This window comes from Choloepus didactylus, chromosome 12 (assembly GCF_015220235.1).
Source record: "Choloepus didactylus isolate mChoDid1 chromosome 12, mChoDid1.pri, whole genome shotgun sequence".
Taxonomy (NCBI): Eukaryota; Metazoa; Chordata; class Mammalia; order Pilosa; family Megalonychidae; genus Choloepus; species Choloepus didactylus.
In genome coordinates, this window is record NC_051318.1 from 51165632 (window position 1) to 51173692 (window position 8061).

The window sequence follows — 8061 nt, forward strand, 5'->3', positions numbered from 1 at the left end:
ATATTTAAATAATAACAGTAATTGTTTTTTATATTTATCCATATAGCTAACTACCTCTGGTGCAATTCATTTATGTAGATTCAGATTTAAAATTAGCATCATTTTCCTGCAGTCTAAGAGCTTCCCTTTGCATACTTTGTTGTGGATAATTCTTTTAGCCTTTGGATATGCTCAAAGTGTTTATTTGGCATTAATTTTGAAACATTTTTTTCCTGGTTGTAGAATTCTAGATTAAGAGCTATTTTCTTGTTTGTTTTATTTATTTGTTGTTGTTGGTTTATTTTTTCTCATTTATATAAAGATGCTGTTCCACTGTTTTCTTGCTGGTATTATTTAAATAAGAATCCTGCTGTTGTTTTTATCTTTGTTACTCTGTACTTAATGAATCTTTTTTCTCTGTGGCTGCTTGTAAGATTTTCTCTTTATCTCTCATTAAGCAATTTAATTATGATACACTTTACTGTTCTTCATATTTCTTGTGTATTGGGTTCATAGAGCTTCTTAATTCTGGGCTTTTGGAGCAACTATGTTTTCTATGTTCCAATTTCATATCAAATTTGGGAAGTGTTTCACCCATTAGTTCTTACAATACTTTTCTGCTTCAGAACCTCCTCCTCCATCTTTAGGGAAACATTCTTAATAGTCCACTTGAAGTTGTCCCTAAAGTTCACTGATAATGTTATACTCTTCTTTTGAGTTTTGTTTTGGTGTTTCATTTTGCTTACTTTTTATTGCTGTATCTTCCAGTACACTAATCTTTTCTTCTAAAATGTCTAGTCTGCTATTAATCCTGTTAATTTTATTTTTCATATCAGACATTTTAGCTTTCATACGCAAGCTAAATTTGAGGCTCTTTAAAACCCCTTATTTCACTATGTAACTTTTACAATCTTTCCACCAGCTTCTTGAATATATAGATTGCAGCTAGGATTACATTTTTAATGCATTGTCTATTTATTCTATCATCTATGCTATATCTGGCTCAAATTTGATTGTTTGGATTTCTTTTCCTTATGAGTCATATTTTCCTGCTTCATTGCATGCCTGGTAATTTTTTTATCAAATGTCAGATACTGTGAATTTACCTTGTTGTTTGTTGGATAATTTTGCATTCCCAAAAATATTCTTGAACTTTGTTCTGTTATGATGTTAGGTTACTTATAAAGAGTTTGCTTTTTTTCAGGTCTTGGTTTTAGGTTTATATGCTGCTAGAATATTGTGTAGTACAGAGCTTAACCTTCTGAATACTTTACCCCACACCCTGTGAATGTGAAATCTTCCAATGTGACTGGAATATTTCTATTCTTTTATGTGCTCCTAGAATTATTCCTCCAAATTCTTTTGAGTGTTTCCTTTTTCTCAGTATGAGGTATGATTTTCACATGCATATTCCTATTAGAAATCAGTTTAAGACTTGTATGGGACAATCTGCAAATCTCCACAGTATGCACACTGTCTCTCTTTTTACTGTGTGCAGCTTTATCCTTTCTTGTGTCCTGCTCTAGCTAGAATCTTGGCCTCCATGGCCTACCTCACTGTCTTGTCAACTCAGGGAGACTGCTGAACTTTGCTTGGTTCCCTTTTCCTGTGTCACTGTCTTAAAGATTCCTCAAAGCAGAATGCTGAATTAAATGTAGAGCTCAAATCATTTTGTTGTTTGGTGTCCAATATCTTGAAAAACATAGTTTCTTATATTTGTCAGTATTTTTTTGGTATTTCCAGTGGAAGGGTAAACTATCTTTGCCTAGTTTGTAGAAGCTATGGGCCTTTTCTCAGAAGCCTCCAAGCAGATTTCTCTTTAGCATTGTCTGATTCCTCTATCCCATTTTAATTTTATGGCAGATGCATAATCTCCATGGAGAAGAAAGGCAAAGGAACTTTTTAAGGTGTACTGATTGAACATAAATCCTTAAGGGTTGAATGCATTTTTTCTCAAAATCTAAACAGACCAACAAAAATTGGAGCAATTTTCTTGCCACAGCGGCTCCAATAGATAATTTTTTACTATCTGAAGTTGACTGAGGTTTGGTTGCCCACATTAACATCCAACATATTTAAATTCTTAAGATGAAACAAGAAGTACGTATTTTCCATTTCCAATTATCACTTATATTTGGTCAGGGAAGACACTGTCAACTTCATTTTGTCTGTCTGTTTGTTTTACCTCCAAACTCTACGTCTTTTTTACTCTCAAATATAGGAAGATGTTTCAAGATGAATAGGGCAAAAATATTTACTAACCTTCAGTTTGCCTTGGGCAAGAGCAAAGGCACTTCTTTCTGGTGATTCCTCATTTGGATTCATCTCTCTTACCAACATCCTTTCTTCTCTTTCCCTTTCTAAGTCACAAATGTTGTTTATTGAATCTTTTCTGATGTTCTTCTATATTAGTTGTCTATTGCTCCTGTAGCAAATTACTACTCACTTAGTAGCTTAAAATAACACAAATTTATTATCTTACAGTTCTGTTAGACAAATGTTCAAAATGGCCTCAGTGAGCTAGAACCAAAGTATCAGCAGAGCTCTATTCCTTCTGGAAGCTCTAGGCAAGCATCTGTTTCCTTGCCTTTTCCAGCTTCTAGAGGCAGCCCACACACCATGGCTCATCGTCTCCTTCCACCTTTGAAGCCAAAGATGTTTGGTAAGTCTTTCTCGTCTTGCATTATTCTGATATTGACTCTTCCATCCTTTAAGGACCCTTGTGATTCTGCTGAGCCTATCCAGTTAATATAGAAAAACCTCCCTATCTTATGGTATGCAACCATAATTCCATCTGTAAGCTTAATTTCTCTTAGCCATGTACACAACATATTCACAGGTTTCAGGGATAAGGTAGTCAATATCTTTGAGGTCATTATTATGCCAACCACTTTTCTCATGTCTGTAACTGCATATTCCAGGTTTGGTTAGGTCTGGGCTAACACATAAAGGAATGAAAAATACTTGAAGCCTGGCTGGAGGTTCGCCTCTTGCTCTTTTCTGCCATTCCAGCTCCCACTCAGGGATGATCCTATTTTTAAATTTTCTCCAAGACCCCAAATGCCAGAGATATTGTTTTCATTTAGTACTCTGATGATATACTTTTCTCTGCTTAATATTAGGCATTTAAAATCTCCTCAACCTACATTTATAAAGGTAAGGGATGGACCTCAGGAAATCTACCCCTTTTTTCTCAGCTCAGAAGACACAAGGACCATGGCTACTGTGGCAACCTGTGGCCTGAGCACAAAAAGCCTTCAGATGTTTGGTGCACAGCAGTCTGCATGACCTAGGCAGCTAAATGTTTAACCTATTGTCTTTCTAAGCCAGTAAAGAGAAAAAGGGTAAATTGACCTTAAAATGTAACTTTATGGGAAGCAGGCAGGAAGTGAGAGGCTCTTAGTCTCACAAAAAGAGCAAAATGTAATTGTTCAAGTGTTATTCTAGTCCTTCCTGCACCACCCCCAGGTCAAAGTAACCTGTTCCTGCATCTAGGCTCCCCACACCCTTAGGAGGGCCTTTGTCTTAAACCCTTATAAAAGGCTTTCTGCCCTTTTTGCATCGCTCAATTGTCTTTCCTCTGAATGGGATGCCTGCCTGAGACAGCCGTTACGATCTCTCTACGACTTCTCACCCTGTAAGTAAGCCCTGACTAAAGGTTCGTGTATCAGGAAATGCTCATTGTCTTCTTCGGCCTTTGGACAGGCATGGCTCTCTTGGGCTGCGACAGCCACTAATAGTCCAAACTTATCTAAACCATCTCTGTATTTTTCCACCAAGATTTGAAATCTTGGCAAGGTGGTTTAATGACAGTTGTTCTCTATCTCATTTAATGAAGAATATATTTAACTAAACAAAATTTTGCTTGACTTGGTATTTTAAAAAAACATTTTTGTTGCATTCTCTTCATTAACTTGTTTTCACTTTCAGGGTACTTGTATCACAACTTTCACTCTGATGCACTTTTTTCTTAGAATTAAGCTGTACCAACTAAGATTCAACCTATTTCTTAAATTCTTCTGCTGGAGAACAATAACAAAAATAGTATCCAATTCAACATATGCAAAGGACTCTGAAGAGTGCTTGGCACCCAGTATTCAATCAACATTTATTAAAATATTATAAATCATTAGCATAATCATCATTAACATAATATTTTCATTTATCTGGGTAGATATGTAATTATCATCACAATTTGATGATATTTTCGTTATTATATTATAAATTATTATAGATTATAATTAGATTGTTAGATTATAAGAAGAAACTGTACAGAAAGTAGCAGAAAATCATGTCCCTAAATAGAGTCCTCAGTAACAGAGAGGTAAAGAAGCTTGAAAGGGCCACTGCTCAGCAACCCCTCATAATAACTCAACAGCACAGAATACAATCTGCTTTCTGTAAATATGAAAAACTCCCCAATAAAAAAAAATCTTTCACATATTCCTTATTATTATTTCCTATTACAAAAGAGAATAAAAGTCTCAATGCCATAGTTTATTCTGTATAAAAGAACCCTTCTACTCACACAAAAGCCTTTTTATTTTTTGCTTTAAAATAAAGGCCATATCCCTAACATATACTTAGTGAACATTTTCTCAATACAAGATGCAATATTTTCCATTATTTACTGTCCTTATGCAATAATCTACCTGGATATTCCAAAGCAAATTTCTAAACTCTTCACTGTTGATTAGCATATTCCAAAATATAATTCTTCAGCAACTCCCAATATGAAGGAAACAGGCTAAAATAATCCTCACAAATATACTTTATAAAGGTATATTCAAAATATAAATATAGTAACTTTTCAGTCCACTATTTTCCTTAATGACTAAACTTTAAAAAATGGAGTTTTCAAATAATGGTGTGGGAAGCCACCTTCTTCTGACATGGTCTTTTAAACTTCTCAGTCAGTATGAGAAAAAAGTTTTATTTCCCCCTTTTGCCTTGAAGAATAATTTAGGTTACCACCTCAGGTGTGAGTCACCAAATAGAGCAAGACCACAGATAAAAGTGACAAAGCACAGGCAATGAAAAAATCTTCTAAGAATAAATATCCCAAAGTATCCAATAATATGCCAGCAATGATGGAAATAATCACCAACCCAAGATTCTGTAAGGCCTGCATGAAGCCCTACTCAGCTCCCAATGATGTTCAGGAACCACAAATGCCGGTTGGCCACAGTGCACAGCTGAGCAATGAACAGGTTCCACAGCATAAAAGCCAACATCCTGTGGGAAACCACCACACCCAGAACCCAGAGGATGTTCTTCCCTGTTTTATCCACAAGGACCCCAAATACTAGGGACATGGGAGCTGATACGACATGTAGAACACTGTTAGTCACACTTGCTGCCTGGAGGGAAAATCCAAATTTCTCTGTAAAGAAAACTTCCCCAGCCCAATAAAAGGGAGCACAACCATATTATAGCAGACACGGATGATAAATATGAGCCATGGGGTAAGGAGAAGTCCTTCAGATCTGTCAGTTTAATAACGTCGCCTTTTTTTCCTGTATTCTTTATAAAGGATTCTTTCTGCTCTCTGATCAAGTAAGCAAAGGCCAAGGCAGAGATTAATGAAAGAACACACGTTATACCCCCATAATAAGCATGACACCAAAGGTTGTTTGAGTGGCAGAGCCCAGTAAAGCTTCTATCTTAGAATACAGTCATCCCATGATTCATGTTTACTGTACTTCCAATTCTAGCCATGCCAAGTTGAGGTCCAAACACCAGGTTTAATTCTTTGCCTTTAAACCAACTCACAGCATATGTATTCTGGGCAACTTCTAAAAACTACCCATCATTCCCAAACAAAACCCTACCAAATTCCATCAGCCAAAAGGCATTAAATACAGCACTCAGTATTTAAAGAACCTGTCCAGTGCAAACAAAGCAGCTAAAAATAACGGCGTCCAGTCATATTTCAAATATTCGATGTATCAAAAAGCCACCAAAGAAACACAAAACTACGTTGGGCCAAGAATACCTGGCATACAGCAGCAGTTTTGTGGTATTCTCCTGCATGTCCCGTTTAGCCCGAGTCTGAAGGGCAGCAGGATTATCATAGCAAAAATAGCTGCCGAAGCCAACGAGGGACATCAACCACAGCACCTAAAATCGGTGTGCCAGACGACGGGGTCGCATACGCCTCGTCGGGGTTGCCTGCCAGCAGCGCCCGCTCTTCCTCATCTGCCTCCTTCGTTAGGGTCCCAGGAAAGCAAGCAGCGAAGGCGACGGCAACTGGAAGACCCCCCTTCAGTTTCATTTTAAGTGCGAACATTCACAGATTAGATTTCATCTAAATGAAGTAGGCTATTTTTAAGTCTTAAACTTGGACTCATTGCCAATCTTATACATTATTTTTCCTCACTTAACTTAGAGTTCATTAAGATTTACCACAGCTTGTGTTACACACACATACACACACACAAACATACAGTTTTACTGTTTTATGACGACCACTGGTAAATGTTTAAATCTGGTTTGGTACACTTCTCAATTTGATAATTTGAGTAATGTCTTAAATATTTTAACAATTGTCCTTTCTGAGGGGGTGGGGGAAAATATGGAGTCTTGTATAACACATTGATAAAGTTTTGTGAAAAACTGACAGGCTATGGTTTCCATAATGGAATCACAGGCCACATTTATCACCCAGACTCAGGAACAGATTTGCCTCTGTACAGGGGTAAAATATGAATCCTAAATGTGAATCCTAAAGTCAGAGTAGGAGCCAGTACTCTGTTGTAAAAATCACAAATGTCTTACAGAGTGCCAGGATTTTAGATTTGGAAGGAGTTAATATGTAAGAAGATATCCGGCTTACAGTTAGTCCAAATCTCCCTGTAGGTATAAACAGATTAAAGAAAAAAAATTAAAATAACATATTAACACTCAGCTGTCCGGCGCCCTCTCGCTCGGTCCCACGCGTCCTGTCCTCGGCCGGCAAGGAGAACAGAGGGAAAGAGGGAGAGACACAGACAAACTGACACTTGAGGCACACAGTGGCAGTGAATGCAAGCCTTTTACTGGAGCCAGGAAGAAAACTTTCTCTGTTACATATTCCACACGAGGCTTTACACCCCGTGGGAGAACAACCTCTATGCGGCCGTCAGGCACGGCTCCCTGTGGGCTGTCTCTCCGAGGCTAGCGCGGGCACTTTCTTATATACGATAGTTACAACCAATGTGCAGGCACTACGTAAGCGTGTACAATAGGCTAGCAGGCAACCGCCGCCCTAAGCGTCATATGCGGAAACGGGATGCAGGCGCCATCTTGGCTCACTCGATGGGCGGGGGTAACTCGAGAGCAGGTCTCGGCGTGTCCAACAGGCCCTAACTCTAGAGCAGGTCGCGGCCCGTCCACTAGGCCCCAACCCGGGAAGCGGCTCTCCACATCTCCCCCTTTTTTATATATTTCACCCAGTGTCTCCATTGATGAGTGTACTCCCGTGGGCTTGAGTGACCCACTACATGTTTTGGTGCTTTGGGGAGTCTGGACTAGGCCCCTGCCATTTCACGGCAGAACCTCTGGCACCGACCAGAATGCTTACCTCATATAGAGACCGGAGAGCCCGTGAGCTGGAAACGACGTGACTCTCCCTACCGGACTTTGCCTTGTAACTGGGTAGTGATAGTTGGGACAGGAGAGTGGCATCCAGCGTCAAAGGCGTCACTAGGCGTCTCTGTGCAATGGCCAGAGCCCCGTGCGGCCGTCACCGGGCTCCCGCCTACGAGACTCGCCTGAGACAAAATTTGAGACTGCTGGAACTATCAGCTAAATCCGGGATATGGCCATGGACTCTGCCGCGAACCCTGCCCCAGAGTGCCCCACCCCGAAGGGGATCGATCAGTCGAGAGCCTGCTGTTCAACATGAGGGAGGAGTAAAGGGAATCAACGATAGTTCAGCGAGTCGGGGGCTCAGCAGTGACAAGGCGTTTTGTCGATTGTCGATGGCTTAGTTGCTGCGGGCTAGGTGAAGGAGTCACAGGCGGAGGGAGGTTCAAAGTCCAACAGTTCAGAGAAGCCGGAGCGCGGCGTCGGTGCGATGCTTTTGCGACCGAGAAAAGCCTC

The 8061-nt window shown here is 39.6% G+C and overlaps 1 pseudogene; it reads right to left on the reverse strand.

Moving 5' to 3' along the window:
• Positions 1–4888: 4888 nt before the first annotated feature.
• On the reverse strand, positions 4889–6114 carry LOC119507358 (annotated as a pseudogene).
• Positions 6115–8061: the final 1947 nt, after the last annotated feature.